This window comes from Strigops habroptila, chromosome 3 (genome assembly GCF_004027225.2).
Source record: "Strigops habroptila isolate Jane chromosome 3, bStrHab1.2.pri, whole genome shotgun sequence".
NCBI lineage: Eukaryota > Metazoa > Chordata > Aves > Psittaciformes > Psittacidae > Strigops > Strigops habroptila.
The window spans coordinates 14,080,086-14,097,409 of NC_044279.2; the positions used below are offsets into that span (position 1 = coordinate 14,080,086).

General features: G+C 45.8%; 1 long non-coding RNA gene across 1 annotated transcript; it reads right to left on the minus strand.

The window, feature by feature from the left end:
- On the minus strand, window positions 1-16,570 carry LOC115605056. Its single transcript, XR_003990493.1, has 4 exons — window positions 16,027-16,570; window positions 4,887-4,894; window positions 4,798-4,802; window positions 1-12 (listed from the first exon to the last, which is right to left on the minus strand). It is a non-coding gene; the product is annotated as an uncharacterized LOC115605056 (long non-coding RNA).
- Between the last annotated feature and the right edge of the window lie 754 nt (window positions 16,571-17,324).

Genomic DNA, 17,324 nt, shown 5'->3' on the forward strand with positions numbered 1-17,324 from the left:
GTTCACTGTAATCTCATTACTTTATTAGAGAAAATTTAGTAGACGTCTACTTTTTCCAGTCTGTGGATGTCTAAAAATTTTAAAGATCCCTTTCTAGATTCCATATACACACATGACCCTATAGGATATCAGGGCTTGTTTTCAACAACTGATCTTTTGTATATCTCCTAAAAGCCATCTATGAATCCTCAGACTGAAAATCATTGTTCCAGAAACATGCCTTTTGGGATTCAGTGCATTCCTGTACCCCCTTTCCCAAGAGCTCTTAATTCTCACTGTTCTCTTCCCTATCCCTTTCTTTCTTTCTGTTTATCCCTACTCAGATGTTCTGTCCAATCCATTGAATCCCTTACTCAGAAAACATGATGCTTAAAGCTGGTATGGGAGAAAGGGATGTCTACATTGATCATGCAGCTTAACATGAAGTGACTGGTAGGAGGACTCACCTGAAAAGGCTGGGGGATGCTTTCATGGTGGCTAGCTAAGAAGAAACAAATAATCTGTCCATCATATCTGAAAATCTAAATCCTTCACAGCAGAATTTGGCCACAGGGCCCCACTCTCAAGAAACACGATGGCTCAGCAGGGTGAAGACCACCTCTGAGAAACAGGCAGGGCACCAGAGCTTCAGAAATAGCTCATTCTCACAGGGCAATATGAATTATAGAGACAAGGCAGAAGAGAGGAATCAGAACCTGGAGAGCCAAATGAAAGCCCTGAAGAAGAGAGTCCCCTATTGCCATGCTAAAGAATCCTTCCTAAATCCCATAGTCTTTCAGACCACTGTCAGCTGCAGTGCAAAATGGGCAGGAGGCCTGTTATCAAGGCTCTCAGTGATGTTTGGGAGTATGAAATGGAGTGATGGAAGAGCAGAAGCAGCAGGCATCAGAAAGAAAGGAAAAGTTAAGTAGCCTAAGTCAAATTCCTGTACCAGAACATAACCATACCCAGACAGAATTCCTCCAAATTGCTCTTGTTGAGTTACTGAGCCTACTGAAGGTTAATGAGCCTACTGAAACATAGCATTGATGAGTTATTGTCATGCAACAGGAGACTCATGAGCATCTTTGTAGCTGACAAGAACATGGAAAAATGATGGTCCCTAAAGAAACAGGACACCAGATTTAGGCCACCCTAGATAGCATTTGGTCTCAGTATACTAAAATCCAATTAGATTATGGATTACCAGGCTGAAGGCTGGGAGCAGCTAAAACCCCTAATCCCAGAGGAAGAAAGCAGGGACTCTAGAAGCCATTAATACACTAACTATGAGCAAAAGTGTGCTGTGAGGGTACAGAGAGACCACCAGCCTGTGGCAAGCACACCAGTAGCAACAAACCCTTCCTCCCTGGTGAGGCTATGCAGCCTCACAATCCCAAAGTGATGTCACCAGGCTCCTACTACTCCCTGGTAACTCCAAGGGGGTGTCTGGACAACAGGAACTGGAGGCAGAGTCATCCTGATCAGGCATCATCTGAGGAATGACATGGCTGGGGATGTGGCAAAGCCCACAGAATTGGCCTGGAGAAAGTCCAAAACCAACACTGGAGTTTGCCAGGGTTTCTGGCAGAGAAGCTCTCAAAATGATAAGGAGAGTATCATCACACACATGTCCCATGCATTTCATACCAAGGCACTTGATAGTCTTCTCAGAGGCCTTAGACAACGGACCTCCAAAATGAGTTAAATAAAATAAAATAAAATAAAAGTATTTAAGCCAACTGCACGACTCTGCCTGCTGCTTTTGCAGAATGGGAGTCACTGCTTCGTGTTGGGCTCCGAGGAACTACCACGCCAGGCAATATTCTGGTTTGCCATCATCGTTGGACTGTGCTTCTGTTGCAAGAGGGAGACCACACCTCCAGCTGTCACCTTACCAGATAAAATACACGCTCATATTTCTTCTCCTTTTTGCTGCTTCTCTATCTTCACAAGCTTCTCCAAAGTAGAAAAGCAAAATGTTAACGATACCTGTACTCGGCACCCATGAAAACTCAGCACATTCTACTGCGTCTCAGTGGCACAGGGTTTTTTTTTCTTTTTTTACAAGAATTATGGAGGGATGAAGAGGCTGGACCAAGATTTTACAGACTGGAAAATGCAAGGAAAAATCTCAAAACCTGGGACCCATGCATGAGAGGCCTGGAGTCACAGCATCGCAGGATTACTCACGTCAGAGGGGCCTTGGAAGGCCTTTAGTCCAATCTCCTGCTCCTTGGGGTCAGGGCTTTATCCAGTCTGGTCTTACAAACATCAGACCGTGTTTCTGTGAAACCTGCTCCAGTGCTTAATTATCCTCATAAATGAGTCAATAATTAAGTAAATATCAACCAGGAGACACGGATACATGATAGCAGAGCAGCTGCTATGTGTGTGGCTCTGCTCTCAAGGGAAACCATTCCAATCTTCTTAACGTACATTTTTAACTCTTAGGCATGTGTACAGAGGTTAAATTTTAATCACTTTATAGTGTTAACTTGTCATTGCTACTGAATTGCATTCTTGCTGTAGTTGGAAGGGACATATTTCACCTAGGCTTGTCCATCCTGCCTGCAAGAGCTACAACCAGAAAGTTTTGTTACTGTGTTGAGAAGTAATAAATGTATACAGACCAAAAGAGAAATGGTTGTTGTGTAGCCCTCACACTTGTAGCTGTGCTTTCTGCAGAAGTCCCCAGCCAGGAAAAGTCAGATTGAATTAACGCATGGCTCCTAGCCCCATGCCTGCAGCCCAGGCAGTAAACAACTCCGCCAGCATGCAGTGCCTCAGTTTCACGTTGTGTAAAAATACCAGGTTCTGTGAAAACTGCTCTGTTTTGCAGGGATAGGTTGGAAGATTCACAGGTTATCAGTGAAAATTGAAACACGTTGTCATGTAAAGCTGCTGCTGAAATCCAGAATGGTTTGAAAGATGCCGAGCACGAGTTCCTTGTGCTTCAGCGTAACTTGGTGGATGTAGAAGCACACATGCTGGCTTGGTGGTGTAGAAGATGAATGTAACAGCCAGTGGTTATCCATTTCCAGATCATGAATTCTGTTTGTCCAGGACCATTTCTCTGCCGGTAGAGGAAATCTTTCCAGACACAGGGAAAGTATTCAAAATCTGGAGACAACTGTGTGTGTATTACACCATCACAGCCTCTGTTTCTTCCTGGACTTAAGCAATCTCTTGAAGGTAATAAGTCTTCTTTCCTTTCTCTCTGATTTTCTTGTCCCATTCTCTCTTCTACTTAGCAAGAACATTGCTATTTTTATTGAGAGTTTCTGATAACTGGTGGTGTTCTGAAAGCCCAAATAATTTATTCTGGACTTCTCAGTAAAAGAAATGTATTATGTTTGGTTTGTTGCTTTTGTTTTTGCCACTTAAAGTGACTTCTGAGCACTCACAGTCATAATGAAAAGCAGGAAAATATACACATCACATATTCTAAAGGTTTCTAAGCCAGAAGGTAAACAAAAAGAACTCAAAGCTCAACTGTACTTAAACCTCATTATTTTTAAGCCAATTTCATGTGATTTTGTAGTCTGACCCACTATCTTTTAACACCAAGTACTGCATTAACCAGCTAAAAAGAGCACTCTTCCTGGGGCATGGAAAAGAACATGCCAGCCAGATGTCCTCCCAGGCCAGAGAATGAAGTAGCATGCAGCAGAGAAAATAACTTCCTGGTCTGAGCCGCCTGATGCAGCGCCTGCCGGGCACTGCGCCAGGAAACAACAGCCTGAAGCAGAAGTTTTCCCACTTCTTACTCCTGTTCTCTCCTTTTTCAGCATGCTTCTGTGTCAGGACTTTACAGATGAGGCTTTGACCCACAACCCAACACTCACTTCTTATATTCACTTTGTCTTCTCCTCTCCGACAGCTGCCAGATGGTTAGTATCAACAAGAGACTTTTTAAGCAAAGGAATTTATTGAATACAACAGGAAGTGAAGGAAAACTTGACAGACTGAATGATTATTCCAAAAGTTCAATGAAGGAGAAGTACTTATGAAGACAGAGTAGACCAGAGCCCCTGTACAGTCCAGACCAAGATTAATTGTTTGCACATTGTGGTAGCTAGATGAGAAGCCCAATGATACCTCCAAGATCCCAAAGCCAGTCAATGTCAAGTGAAGGCCCAGTCAAAGACACTGATATGCCGTAGGCTTGTAAAGGCTTGGGGGTCATCAGAGAAGGAAGAGACAAAAAATCAGTAGCGCTTGAGCACCAAGACCCCAGGACTTCACCACCTGAGTTAAGGAGTGAGTACTTAACTCAGGTGGTGAAAATACTTACTTACTTAGGATGCTACAGCTGTGCTAGATCAGTATGATCCTTTTCTTGGGACTGGTCAGTAATTTTAATTAATAAGCAGATGCATTATTCAGACCAAGTGCAATTTCTCTCTCCACATTTGCCCAGCCACGTGGTCTTGGTAGTCCTGGTTCTTTCTTGTGGTTGCAGGGATTAGTCCACCCTGTGGCCAGGCCAGCTCCATCAAAACTACTAGTTGTCCCAGTATCCCTGTTATGTCCTCTTTACCAGACAGAAGCAGAGGAACTTGTCCACTGGTCTCAGGTCTTCAGCAGCTTCATCAAAGCATGAGCCACAGCCATAGTTTTGCCTGGGCTGTCCAACATCCTAAAATCCCAGACAAATCATTGTGAGTGCAGTGTCATGGTTGGCTTATGTCAATCTAAGCATGTGCTACTTACAAGAGGAGCAGTCTCACCTCGCCCTGCTCCCATCACCTCTCCTATGTCAGTAATAGTCCCTGTGTATCTGCACAGTCAGCTGCACCTCTGAGCTGGTTCAACCCACTCTACGACCGCGTGTTCATCAGTGGCAAAATGCATTAGGGGAGCACCAACATGGGGACTAAAAAGGAAGCCCACAGTTGACTGACATATTTTGCTCACAAAAACCTATGCCACGACTGTGTGTAGAGTAAATCTGGTGAATCCTGATCCCATGATGACACTTACTTACTGTGCAGTGTCTGAACAACCCACATATCAGACTTGAAGGACACATGCTATGAAGTCCATCTCTGTGTGACCACTAAGACTACCTAATATGCACAAACTGCACCGGACAACTCTGGCCACTTATGTGGGACATGCTGGATGTTCCTAATGCTCCACAGCATTATCATAAAATCACAGAATGGTTTGGGTTGGACCTTAAAGATCATCTATTTCCAACTCCCCTGCCACTGGCAGGGACACCTTCCACTAGACCAGGTTGCTCAAAGCTTTGTCCAGGGAGGGGGGCCTCACCGCCCTCACAGGGAAGAACTTCTTCCTGATATTTAATCTAAATCTACCCTCTTACTGTTTCAGGTCTTGTACCTTTAGGTACTGGAAGCTGCTCTAAGGTGTCCCTGAAGCTTTCTCTTCTCCAGGCTGAACAAGCCCAACTCTCTCAGCCTGTCTTCACAGGAGAGGTGCTTCAGCCCTCTGATCATCTTCCTGGCCCTCCTCTGGACTCATTCCAGCAGGTTCAAGCCCCTCTTGAATGCAGTACTCCAAGTGGGGTCTCACGAGAGCAGAGTAGAGGGGGACAATCACCTTTCTTGACCTGCTGGTCATGATCATTTTGATGCAGCCTAGGACATGGTTGGCGTTCTGGGCTGCAAGCGCACACTGCCAGCTCATGTTGTTGGGTTATCTATGAGAAGGGCAGTTCCACTTAGGACATCACCATGTGCATCCATACTTCTGCCTGCAGCTTCCCAAATTCCCTACCTTTACCTGGCTCTATACTCAGGATTGTCCTGAAAGCAATGCGTTGTTGCATCAGGTGAGTCAGATGCAGATGAGTCAGCTGTAAATGCTACCCATGAAAGGGAAGAGAGACTACAGTGGTTTTTAATCTGACAACAAAGCCTTCCATACACTTGGAAGTTGCAGCTATTCAGATAGAGAAATATGACAAAAATGTGGTAGTAGGAGGGTCATCCATTGTCAGCACATGGTGAGCTGCCTCCATTTCAACTTTTGAATCCAGATCTTCGGCAAAGCAATGTTTGGCCTTGATCAAGGCATTTCTGAGTACAACGGCATGCGTATGGAGATTGTGTATACCACACCTAAAACCCAGACAGCCCTGACAGATAGGCTCTAGCAAATCTTCCTGCTGCTGTTGAAGTCTTGCCCCTAGCTCTTCCCTCCACCTTGCTGCCAGGGGTTGCTGAGCCCATCACGGGGCTCACAGAAGGGAGTTTGTCACTTACATATAAAAAGTCAGGTGATTGTCAGAAATTGGCACCTAGGATGAGTATACGTGCAGGACCTGGCCTGGGGCTCATCTCATGACTCCTCTGAGAGCATTAACATCAGCAGAGGAGTTAGGAAGGAGGGGAGGAGTCACAGAGTTAGGAGGGAGGAGAGGAGCCACAGCTTGGGAAACTGAAGGAAGAGAGCTAATTGGAGTTAATTTACCAGTGCCCTCCAAAGGGCTCACGAAGCTTTCAGCCAACTTGAGATACATTATGTGAATGTAGGATAATTAACATTATAGGATTGAAAAAAAATATTTCCAAGTTTAATTAGGTTTATATGAAAATAAACCTAGGTTTAGCCAAATCTTCCTGAGCAAAGAAAGAGTTGCAGATTCAAGGTCAATGTTGTTTGCCATGGAAAGTTATTTCTGTATAAATGCTAGTGAAATTACTTAAATGCTAATGAGTTGGGAGAAGCAAACAAACTTAGGCTGCGTGTGAAGCACATGCACTGCACTAAGCACCATCTTTCCCTCAGTGCATTCTGCATTCCCTCAGTTTCCATTTTAAAGATGCTTGAGCTCCAGGTTCATGAGAAATATGGGAGTGAGTCACAGCAAAAGGATATTTTTCCCCTTGTTTTCCTGTGTCATATATGAGCAGGATCAGTGAGAACAATGAAAAGCCAAGCTGCACCCTTTTGCTCTGCACAACTTCCTGAAAGTTCTCCAAAGCAAGATAAACCAGGCTACAGCAAAACAAGAGGTCACGGTTAAAACGGCATCTGTTAGTGGTGTGTGGAATCTGGAAACAGCCACATCTTCACCCCATCTGCTTCTTTAGGACAAATACCCAGGTGTATAATAAGGTGTAAAGGGGAAATTTAGGATGAATATCCTCCTAGCTTTTACTAGTCTCATCAGGGAAGCAACAGAAGTCCTGTTTTCAACTAAGGAAGGACAAAAAGCACTAAAAACTGCACGGGAAACGTCCCAGGACTGCGCAGGATTTGGAGGAAAGGCTTTGAGGGCTGCAGGCAGAGGTCTGGCTGGGGAGCAGCAGAACCAGCCGCTCTTTGTGACTGCCCTGGAGCGACAGCCGACCTTCACCCACAACAGCACATGTGTCAGCGCGCTGCCAGCCCTACCAGACAGACTGACCCGCGCGGATTAACCAGTTTAAACTGGATATTTGATATAAGCCGCAGGAACTTTCCTGCAGGGGATTAGCAAGTGCCTGCCCTGACCTGACAGCAGAGCTGAGGGCATCCCTGGCATCACCGCCACGGCGAACAGCTGAGGAGGGGTCACGTCTTCATCAGGCACTGTCACAGAGCACAGCAGACAGGGCGGCACTCCATGGGGACCAGTGCCAGCCCGAGGTTTCCATTCCCAGCTCCGCTGTCAGTGCTGTGCCACTCGCTGTTCCCTGGCTGCCCACCGAATGAACAAAACCAGGAGCTGCGTCATGGGATGGGAGGAAGCGGCACGCTCTGTAAAGGCAGCAAGGATGACCCACCAACAGAGGCCCAAAGGGAGCTGCCACATCCCGGAGCTGTCTGCCCACAGCCTGAGAAGTGCCCAAATCTGTTTTCATTTTAAACCAGTTTTACAGTCTGGACTGGACTAGGATTTATATGTATTTCATGTGGCCTGCACCACCCACTGTGCCTCATAGGAGATGACAGTCCCTGCCATGAATGGTTTACAGCCTCAGAGGGACTGCAGATGCCCAAAGACCAGGGTGAAGCCTGCTCACTTCTTTCGTTCCCTGACTTTTCCCACGGCTGGCCAGATCGCTTGGTGGCTTCTATGTCTCTTCCCTGCCCTGGGGCAACAGCAGCTTCTACGTACAGGCTGAACCGGCTTCACATGCTTTCTCTGCAGTCTGGAGCAACTTTACAAATCTCAGAGCTGTGTAAAGGAACAAGAAGCATCCAGATGGCTGCTGCCACCACCCAGGACAAGAGGTGGCCATCTGTGAAGCCAACCAAGGGCAGTGAGGGTGGCCACAACACCCAGAAGGAAGCCTGGAGGAGGAGCGATCCTACTGGCTACCAAGCCTTGCAACATCTCTGCTGAGGACACCTTGTTTTCTCAGGTTTCTTGCTCATGTCCTGCTGTCAGCAGTCTGTACAATTCCACACATTGAAAGTTTGGGGTTTTTTAGGTAATCTAAGGGAATTAGGAACACAGCTCTCAAGAGCATCATTTCCCCAGCCCAGGACTGTATCTGCAGACTGATGACCACTCTGCATGAAGCCTGCTGACACATTGCTCCTCTGTAGCTGCCATTGGCAGGGGTACATTAGTGCACACCAGACAAGAAGAGCATTGAAGAAAACATGTGTAACACAGGAATGTGGCACACAAAATAATGTTTGGGATCGTCCAAGGAAGACAGACAGGATGGAAGGCAGCTACATGTACAGCATATTCCTTGTTACTCTCTTGTGATGTTCAGCAATTTACAAAGGTACCAAATCAGTGCTGGGTTCAGACTGTGTCTCACCAGGAACTGACACATTACAAACTATAAGGTAAAAAAACAAAGACAACAGCCTCATCTTCTTGATAAAAACAGTGAGAGTGGTTTCTTTATATCTAATCCACAGATAAGGGAGGAGATACCTGGTCTGGGACAGCAGAGCTTGAAACTGTTTAATAGGGAGAAATATAATCCAAAGTCCTATATATTTTTAACCTGTTCAGCCCTGCCCCCTCATAAAGCAGGCATTTCAGCACAAGGCACTTGTGTTAATTGAATGCCTTCTTAAACACAAACAAGGAAAGCCACACTAAAGACTCTCAAGACTCCAAATAAGCTTTGCAGCTGGTATAAATAAGTGAAATGTCGCTCAGGCCACAGGAATTGCTCTGTTCCTCCCCCTCCTGCCACCACAGTCTCTGAACTTGACCCTACATTTCCATACTCCTACGAGGAGTAGAGCGCAGCGTTGAGCTCCTTGCTGCAATCCCTCCTCCCTCCTGCCTCAGCCTGCCCTTGCCATGCTGCAGCTGGAGCCCTGGCCCTTCCCGTGGGACACCGGTGTGCCGGGCAGGCTGGAGGGAAAAAGAGACAGGGAGTGCCTGGCCTGGGCGGGAAGGGAGGCCTGAGTTCCCGTCATTTCCTCTGTGATTACTTCAAGATTTTTCAGTAAAAGTCTTTACAGGATGGGTTGGGCTGTTTTATCAGAGCCAGATTTTGGCAGAGCAGTTTCCAGTGAGGTCTTTTTCACCCCGCAGACCTTGCCTCCCCAAACCCAGCACAGCCCTGCCCTAACGATTGGCAGAGTTAATCCTACTGGAGGAGGCAGGATGGACTGCTGACCCTTCCTGCAGGAGGACAGGCTTTTGCTTTCATCCGAGAAAAAACACTTATGCCTGGACTGGTGACAGGTCATCCTGATGGTTCAAGCATAAATCTCCAGGTCACTTAATTGACAAAGGCAAGCTTATTCCTTCATAAGCAATGAAGAACATGCAGGCACTTTCCAACCAGACCTTTGCTTTCCCAATATCTCTCTTTCCGGCCTCACATTTTTAGCAGAACGACAGCTTGCAAAGTGAGCAGGAAACAACAGCTCCTTCCTGCTGCACAGCTCTGGCCACCCATGCAGGGAGCTTGCCTGCTCTGGGGCTGGGTTTGGGTATCAGCCAGCACTGACCAGCATCCCTGTATGAATCATAGAATCATAGATTAGTTTAGGTTGGAAGGGATCTTTAAAGGTCATCTAGTCCAATCTACTGTCACCCTCCTGTTGCTATTAAAGTAAAAGACTGGGAGGCAGATTATCCCCACTGAATCCCAGTAAACGGCAGCAGAGCAGTAGCTCTGTGACAGATGAGATAGATAATGTTTTTTTGTTCAATCGCTTCTAAATCCTCTACATTTCGCATAGCTGTTCAAATATCTGGACATTTTACATGGCACACAACAGCACAGAGTACATAAAATGATCTCAGTTTGGATATTTTTAGATAAAATCTTTTGGGGAAGAACCCTAGCTTTAAAGGATGACATTACTATTAGCTTATTATTTTCACTTGAGAGCCCGAGACATCAAATAACCTGAATTCCTCCTATCTGATTGATGGTGCCTTCTACACATTTGGGAAACAAACCTGAAGATGGCATTCAGAAAAATAGTTAATTCAGTTAGATACACGTATTGTGCTGATGAACAAAGATAATTTCTTGATGTGCAGACTTGAATGAGACGGACAAGAGGTTTTCAATTGGGTTAGGTTTCGTGTGAGCTCTGGCACCTGAGCACCTGTGCAGAAGTAGAGGGTCTATGCCATATGGAGAAGAATAGCCATGAGCGGGTTGAAAGCTTATGGGTAAGAATTAGAGACCGAGGCAACAAAGGGAACCTTGTGGTTAGTGTTTACTACAGGCCGCCCGATCATGGGGAGCATGTTTACAAAGCCTCTTACTGCAGCTACAGGAGGCATCGCACTTGCAGGCTCTTGTTCTGCTGGGAGACTTCAACCACCCCAACAGAGAATCATAGAGTCATGGAATAGTTACGGTTGGAATGGACCGTAAGATCATCTAGTTCCAACTCCCCTGCCATGCTGGAAAAGTGGCACATTGAGCTGTAGGCAATCCAGGAGACTCCTGGAGTGCATTGAGGATAACTTCTTAAGCCAGCCTTACCAAAGGGGATGCATTACTGGACCTGTTGGTCACCAGTGCAAGTGAGCTGATTGGTGACATCAAGATTGGAGGCAGCCTGGGCTGCAGTAATCATGCACTGGTGAGTTCTAAGTCCTGAAGGGTATGGGTCAGGTGAAGAGTAAGGTCAGGACCCTGAATTTTGCAGCTGTTTAAGAAATTAGTCAATAGCACCCTGGGAAGCTGCCCTCAGGAACAGGGGAGCAGAGCAGAGCTGGCAGATCTTTAAAGCACTTTCCATGGAGCACAAGAGCTCTCAATCCCCAGGTATAAATCAGGAAAGGAAGGCAAGAGGCTGGCATGGCTGAGTCAACACCTACGGGTCAAACTAAAGGGCAAGAAGGAAATGCACAGGCAGTGGTAGCAGGCACAGGTATCCTGGGAAGAGCATAGGGATGCTGCCCAGTTGTGCAGAGATGGGGTCAGGAAGGCCAAGGTGCAGCTGGAGCTGAGCTTGGCAAGGGATGCAAAGAATAATAATAAGGGCTTCTACAGGTATGTCAGCCAGAAAAAGGAAGGTCAAAGAAAGCATAGCCCTGTGATGAACATGGCTGGCAGACTCGTAACAATGAATGAGAAGGCTGAGGTACTCAACAACTTTTTTGCCTCAGTCTTCACTTGGCAACCGCATTGTGGGCTGCATCTAAAGGAGCGTGACCAGTAGGTCAAGGGAGGTGATTCTGCCCACCTACTCTGCTCTGGTGAGATCCCACTACAGTACTGTGTTCAGCTCTGGGCCCCCAAGATAAGTAGGACATGGATGTACTGGAGTGAGTCCAGAGGAGACCATGAAGACACTCGGAGGGTTGGAGCACCTCTGCTATGAGGAAAGGCTGAGAGAGCTGGGCTTGTTCAGCCTGGAGAAGAGAACGCTCCAGGGAGACCTTATTGCAGCCTTTCAGTACTTAAAGGGGGCTTGTAAGAAAGATGGGAACAAACTTTTCAGTAAGACCTGTAGTGATAGAACAAGGGGTAATGGTTTTAAACTGAAAGAGAGGAGATTCAGCCTAGATATAAGGAAGACATTTTTTACCATGAGGGTGGTGAAACACTGGGACAGATTGCCCAGAGAGGTGTTAGATCCCCCATCCCTGGAAGTGTTCAGGGTCAGGTTGGATGGGGGTTTGAGCAACCTCGTCTAGTTGCAGATGTCTCAGCTTATTGTGGGGAGGGCTGGGCTAGATGACCTTTAAAGGTCCCTTCCAACCCAAACTATTCTATGATTCTATGAGACAGAATGTTAGGGCAAGATGTTACGCCAAAGGCTGATTCCATCAGAGAGCATTTGTTTGAAGAGAAATATAATAATAAAGCAATCAGAAGGGTTCCAACTCTTTTTCAAACAGAAAAAAAAAAATCTATGGAGAGGAGAACTCGAACTGCAGAGGATTAGGGGGTTAGTAAGCATGAGGGAGTAAAGATGGAAGGATGGCATAGAGTGGCAGGACTATGGCACAAAGTTTTTAACCTCTATACTAATTTTACTGTGCACATGCATCAAAGGTCCCTCTACTAGCTGCTTTTATGTAAGATACGTAAAACCATGTGTCCTGGGTGAAGAGTGGAGTTGAGCCACATCACTTTCCCTTCCCCATGGCCTGGCTCTTGGAGTCTCATTGCTGTTTCTACTGCCTCATTGAATGCTCCTTACTTTGGCTCTTACAAAGCCCACATAGGAGAGCAGTGTTGGGCACCTTGATATTTTCTGGGCTTTCCCCTGCCCAAGGGTGTCCTGTTTGTGAGGATGCCAGAACTCCTCCTGTTCTGCCCATAACTCACCATCTGAAGGGTCTGGCTTTCTGCCAGGGCAGCTGCAAAGAATCAGCCCAGCTGAGGCTCAGTCACGCAGGGGAGGAGTGCAGAAAAGACTTTCTTTTTGCCATTCAGTCCACTGAAGCTTCAAAAAACTCTGGAATTGAAGCCTTAAGTGTAAGTGTTGAAATTGGCTGTAGAAGTCAGTGCTGCCTGTGGCGATCTTGGTTTCACTGGTGCAGATTTGCATCACTTCAAAACTATCCTGAGAGGCTTCAGTTTTCATTTGTTCCTTGCATTCCATCCTTGGGATGTCTTTGGTGGTTCATATTAACATTTCCCCAAGACCTAAATTGTCTTTTTTTTTTCCATTACAAAAGACTTTAGGCATTCTCTCAAAGGAATAACCAGTTTTTCCCAATGTCAAGCTGAACAGTATTATTTGTATATATTTTTCCTTTCTATATTATTTTCTGGCTGTTATGGTACTCACAGATCTTAAGTATTTGTTAGACTAAAACATTTTAGAATGTACATTTCCCCTTCATCCTCATTGGCCTATGTCTTTCACAATGCTTCTAAGAGTTACAATTCAACACTGGCCTCGAAAAATTCTGAAATATCCAAACATTCAGGAGTTCCAGAAGAAAGCCAAATTATAAATCATTCCCTGCTGAAGGGAGCGGCTTCCTAAAGAATTTTTATAGCATTGTTCTGTTCTTAAAATCATACCTGAAAAGGACCTCAAAAAGTACCCCAGGCCACCATTTTCCCCAGGACAGGGTCAGCAATCCACTCCATATATGTTAACCTCTTAGCCAGTTCCAGCAAAGATAATTACTTGCCGATGACCAAGTCAGAAAGCATTTCTCCCTGGACAAAGCAGTGGGTTATTTATTTCTTGCCCTGTTACTGATTATTTTTAGTAGTTCTCATGTTTCATTTGCAGAGCGGACAGGAATTGGTTTGAGGTGGACTGAATTATTCCCACATACAAAGAGGTTCGATTTCATGCCTGGCAGGAAGCGATATAAACTGGAAAGAGAAACCTACTTGCAAGCAGAGGGAAACGGCAACCTTTGCTCCTTCTTCCACTGTCTTCTTCAGTTCCGACCAACATGGACACCTCCATCTGCCTGCCAGGGCTGATGCACAAATCTGCCGCGTGGTCTGTCCCAGGCCTATACGTGGCGTTAACCCTGGGCACTCTTGTCCCCCTCCTGGGGTCTTCCCAGGCCAGGGCTCATACCAACACAAACCTGGCTCTGAGGATCATCACCGCTATTAATACCACAGAATAAAAGCAAGGGAAGATGTACCAGACAGTGGAGAAGATTGGGAGAAGTGCACGTCCTTGTACTGCCAAAGAGAAAATCTTCATAGTGTTCCCAATTCTATTTGCCATCCTTGTGACTGCATCCATCCTGACACAAATAATCTACAACCAGAAAACATAAACCCTGCTCTAGTAATTCTATCAGGACTATTACAGGAAATAAATAGTGGCACAATTACTCAGTAATATCTCAAGTCATGCTAATTGCTTTCAATTGCTTTCACTGAAGCTGCAGGTTTCCTTATCAAACCTGCTGAGCTGAAATAACTGAAAGTCTATAAAGCAGTAAATAATGAGCTTTGAAAATCTCCGTCTTGCATTTCCTGGTGCCCCTTCTACCCACAGCAGGGAATGGTTGAGCAGGAGCTCACCGGATTTCTGCCAAGAACTTGTTTTCTCTTTGTGCCTCCTCAGTGCCTGCTTTACATCAATTTAACACTTACAAAAAACCTAAGCATGTAAAAAATGCTCAACAGAGAGCAGAGGCTGGAGGCAGCAGGGACATCCCATGGTCAGGCTGGGCTCCTGGCATGGTAGAACAGGGGCTGCCGTGACAAGAGGACAGTAACCAGCCCCATAACCCCATTCCTCTGGGTAGGGGTTTTTGTAACACCTTTGTATATTTATTCTTCTTGCAGGAAGGTGCCAAGGGGTGGCACTCGGGCGAGAGCTCCCGTCTGAAGGAACCACCACTCTCTGATGTGCTGTGGTCAGGTCCTGCGAGAAACCGCAATGAGATGCTGCCCTTGCTGAGAAACATCTGCCTTCTCCCTCTCCCTTCTGTGGTTTAATTAAAGCATTTTAGCAATTTCTGCTCAGCAGCTTTGCACTGTAGGAGCTCCATCAGCTCCAAGATCTTGCCTTAGGAGCGCAGCCACTTCAGGTGTTTGCCTCTGCATCAGGGCCCACCCCTCATTTCTTTTTACCAGCTCAAACATGTTTTAACCCACAAAACCTCCTTAATGAAGTTGCACATTCTTAGCAAACCCAGCTCTTTCAAGACCATGCTGGTACCTTATCTTTGCAATCATCTTGTTTTCTAATAGGGCCCCAGTGCCTGCCTCCAAGTTTGTTTACACAAGAGATGCTGGTCCTCAGCAGACTTAGTCCTGCCTCAAAATAGCCACTGCAAAGATACAGCTGAGGGAGGTAGATGGGGTTTTCCCCCCCCGCAAATGGTTCATGTGCTTACACAGGCTGTGCAGCCACCATGATCTTTCCCATCCTGCCAGCCTATGCACGTCAGTACTGATGGGTTTATCTATACAGAGCAAAAGCTGAAATGCAGACACCCCACTGCCTGCCAGTAGCACAGAAATATGCCTCACAAGTGCCTTTCATCAGTCACTGACATCGCTTACAGCTTGTCCCCACCAATACTTGGCAGGATAATGCTGATGTGTTTCGGTATTGATATGACTCCTGCAATAGTCACCCTGCTTCCTCACACCTCCTCCTTTGCTCCCACGCTATGCCGAAGCACCTGGGACCTGGAGAGGTATCTGGGGGCAGGAGACACTCGGCTCCTGTGCAATAGCAGAGCATCCATGAAGCCCAAGACCTGAATCCCCTGGGGCAGGAGGAAAGCCAAGGCAGCTGCGATGCCTGTCCCTCCAAGGCTTCACCCACACTCCACAGCTCCATGTATACAAATTAAAATTAACTTATTAAAGTAAATTAAACTTCTCTGGCAGAGAATGCCCCACACCCTTATTTGTGAAGTCCCAGCTTCCAAAGCAGTGTGGCTTCACCCAGGCTGCCCACTGGGGAGGGGGCCTGGCAAATGCTAATTCCCAAATCTTACCCCATCTTGGAGACCATCTTTGCCTCAGGCCAAAACCAGGCTAGGAACCACTGAGCTGGTATAGATGGCTTAGCTCCACTACACAAGAAATCTCCTTGATGCTGTTTAGTTTGACACAGGACATTTGTCCACCCAAATTTACCTCCCTAGTAGACTGTGAAGCCTGCAGAGAAGAGGTTTGACCCTGAACTCAGTGGGAGGTGACCCTGTTGGTTCACTGTTCTTAACACAGAGAAAACATTCCCATGGACGTACATTATTTGTGGATTTCTCAGATCAACCTGGGTCTTAAAAAATCCAATTTAATCAATCAGCGAGACCAAACTTGCCTTCACATAAGATACTTCTTTATATACGAAACAGCTGACCTCGCTTTCTCCATGTCTGGGAAAAAGAGGTTGGCAGCTGACCTATAAAGGGTGTTATTAACTTACACCTTGTTTTGTTTCTCCAGAAACCAGTCCCTGGGAACACAGAGCTGCCACAGCACATCAGACAGTGGCCCATGATGCCCCAAGTTCCCTCTGGGCTTTGGTCCATCCTATGGTAGCCCCCCACACGTCTGACTTTGTTTTCAGAAGAGGGAGTATCAACCCCACAGAAAGCAGTTCGCCATTAGGAAAGGCTGGCTTGAACTGAGGCGTGATTAATCCTTTGACATAAGTTATAAGCGTTAGTCAGTGGGTCTTCTAGCAAAAGCCTCTAAACAACCTATTTTACTTCAGATGGTAGCACATGCGTTCAAAGCACTGAATGCTGAGAAACTGAAATAGTTAAGCTTAGCAATGGGTTGAATTATTAAATATATTGTTAGTTATTTAATCAGTTATTTTAAATTTTTAAAAAGTGCTTTAAAGCCTGAAATTAAAAAATAGTTGAAGAATGTAAGGAGGGGCAAGTTTTCACTGTCTCAGCATACTTTTAATACTAAAGTTGCTGCCATACCAGTATTCAACATCCTTTCTGTATACTAGTGATTACAGAGGTATAAAGACGAAGGGAATTAAGGTCACTGAAACAGCAGAAGTTCTCCCTTGTCTCCATGCAGCTTTCCACCCCGTGTGCTAATTGTGCTTTGCATAGGACCGAGACATCTTGCTCAAAAACTTCTGAGGGAATTCATTTTAATAAAGAAATTTAATTTTTAATAAAGATGCTGAGAAGTTTGTTAAGTGCTGTGGGCAGGCAAACTGATGGCATGAAATCTGAGAAAATATATATATAAACCAAATACCCCCTGGTATTACAGAGCGGGGAGAGGATTGATTTTCAGTGGGACTTGGGCAAAACCCCCAATTATTAAAAAAGACCAAATGACTAACGCTGACTCACTGTCTTGGCATGATGTAGGTAGATTTCCTACTGTTATTTATAGTTGTGTTCTGGTCTGGTTATGACATGCTGTCAGTAGAGGAGTAGTTTGAAATGTGTTAGCCTGGGGTCCAATAGTTCTTTTGTGCCACTCAGTGTCCTATGAAATAGAGATCTTCTTTTTTTTTACTTCCTCCCATAACTCAAAATTCAGCCACCCATTTTCCTCCTGCAGCCC